Below are 2,348 nucleotides of genomic sequence, written 5' to 3' on the forward strand. Positions count from 1 at the left end.
CCTCCGATGCCTCTGTTTTGTTCCATTGGTCTATATCTCTGTTTTGGTACCAGCACCATGCTGTTTTGATTACTGTAGCCTTGTTGTATAGTTTGAAATCCGGTAGTGTGATGCCTCCCACTGTGTTCTTTTTGCTTAGAATTGACTTGGCTATGCAGGCTCTCTTTTGGTTCCATATGAAGTTCATGGTGGTTCTTTCCAGTTCTGTGAAGAAACTCAATGGTAGCTTGATGGGGATAGCATTGATTCTGTAAATTACTTTGGGCAGTATAGTCATTTTTATGATATTGATTCTTCCTAACCATGAACATGGAATGTTTCTCCATCTGTTTGTGTTCTCTCTTATTTTGTTGAGCAGTGTTTTGTAGTTTTCCTTGAAGAGGTCCCTTACGTTTTTTGTGAGTTGTATTCCTAGGTTTTATTCTTTTTGTAGCAATTGTGAATGGCAGTTCATTCTTGATTTGGCTTTCTTTAAGTCTGTTATTGGTGTAGAGGAATGCTTGTAATTTTTGCACATTGATTTTATATCCTGAGACTTTGCTGAAGTTGCTTATCAGTTTCAGGAGTTTTTGGGCTGAGGCAATGGGGTCTCCTAGGTATATTATCATGTCGTCTGCAAATAGAGACAATTTGGCTTCCACCTTTCCTATTTGAATACCCTTTATTTCTTTTTCTTGCCTGATTGCTCTGGCTAGAACTTCCAGTACTATACTTACCTGGCAGGGGAGATACTATGATCATGAAGGTGGTTTTCCCAGGGCGAGGCTTATCCATTGCACTCCGGATGTGCTGACCCCTGTGATTTCCTTAAATGTGGGAAACTCGACTGCATAATTTGTGGTAGTGGGGGACTGAGTTCACGCTTTCCCCTATAAAAAAGAAAAAAGAAAAAAAAAAAAGAACTTCCAGTACTATATTGAATAGGAGTGGTGAAAGAGGGCATCCTGATCTAGTGCTGAATTTCAAAGAGAATGCTTCCAGTTTTTGCCCATTCAGTATGATATTGGCTGTTGGTTTGTCGTAAATAGCCTTTATTACTTTGAGATACGTTCCATCGATACCGAGTTTATTAAGGGTTTTTAGCATAAAGGGCTGTTGAATTTTATCGAATGCCTTCTCTGCATCAATTGAGATAATCATGTGGTTTTTGTTTTTGGTTCTGTTTATGTGGTGAATTATGTTTATAGATTTGTATATGTTGAACCAGCCTTGCATCCCTGAGATGAATCCTACTTCATCATGATGGATAAGTTTTTTGATTTGCTGTTGCCATCGGCTTGCCAATATTTTATTCAGGATTTTTGCATCTATGTTCATCATGGATATTGGCCTGAAGTTTTCTTTTCTTGTTGGGTCTCTGCCAGGTTTTGGTATCAGGATGATGTTGGTCTCATAAAATGATTTGGGAAGGATTCCCTCTTTTTGGATTATTTGGAATAGTTTCAGAAGGCATGGTATTAGCTCCTCTTTGTGTGTCTGGTAGAATTCGGCTGTGAACCCATCTGGACCTGGGCTTTTTTTTGTGTGGTAGGCTCTTAATTGCTGCCTCGACTTCTGTCCTTGTTATTGGTCTATTCATAGTTTCAGCTTCCTCCTGGTTTAGGCTTGGGAGGACACAGGAGTCCAGGAATTTATCCATTTCTTCCAGGTTTACTAGTTCATGTGCATAGAGTTGTTTGTAATATTCTCTGATGATGGTTTGAATTTCTGTGGACTCTGTGGTGATTTCCCCTTTGTCATTTTTTATTGCATCTATTTGGTTTTTCTCTTTCTTTTTTTTTTATCAGTATGGCTAGTGGTCTGTCTATTTTGTTGATCTTTTCAAAAAACCAGCTCTTGGATTTATTGATTTTTTGAAGGGTTTTTCATGTCTCTATCTCCTTCAGTTCAGCTCTGATCTTAGTTATTTCTTGTTTTTTGCTGGGTTTTGAATTTTTTTTATCTTTCTCCTCTAGCTCTTTCAATTTTGACAATAGGGTGTCAATTTTGGATCTCTCCATTCTCCTCATATGGGCACTTATTGCTATATATTTTCCTCTAGAGACTGCTTTAAATGTGTCCTAGAGATTCTGGCATGTTGTGTCTTCGTTCTCATTGGTTTCAAAGAACTTCTTTATTTCTGCCTTCATTTCATTGTTTACCCAGTCAACATTCAAGAGCCAGTTGTTCAGTTTCCATGAAGCTGTGCGGTTCTGGATCGGTTTCTGAATTCTGAGTTCTAACTTGATTGCACTATGGTCTGAGAGGCTGTTTGTTGTGATTTCAGTTGTTTTGCATTTGCTGAGGAGTGCTTTACTTCCAATTATGTGGTCAATTTTAGAGTAGGTGTGATGTGGTGCTGAGAAGAA

General features: G+C 38.4%; 1 non-coding gene across 1 annotated transcript; it reads left to right on the plus strand.

Annotated features, from left to right (window-relative positions):
• The first annotated feature begins 708 nt into the window (after positions 1 to 708).
• Positions 709 to 872, plus strand: LOC118143547 (U1 spliceosomal RNA). Its single transcript, XR_004727740.2, has one exon. It is a non-coding gene; the product is annotated as a U1 spliceosomal RNA (small nuclear RNA).
• The last annotated feature ends 1,476 nt before the right edge of the window (positions 873 to 2,348 follow it).

This window comes from Callithrix jacchus, chromosome 7 (assembly GCF_049354715.1).
Source record: "Callithrix jacchus isolate 240 chromosome 7, calJac240_pri, whole genome shotgun sequence".
In the NCBI taxonomy this organism is placed as follows: Eukaryota; Metazoa; Chordata; class Mammalia; order Primates; family Cebidae; genus Callithrix; species Callithrix jacchus.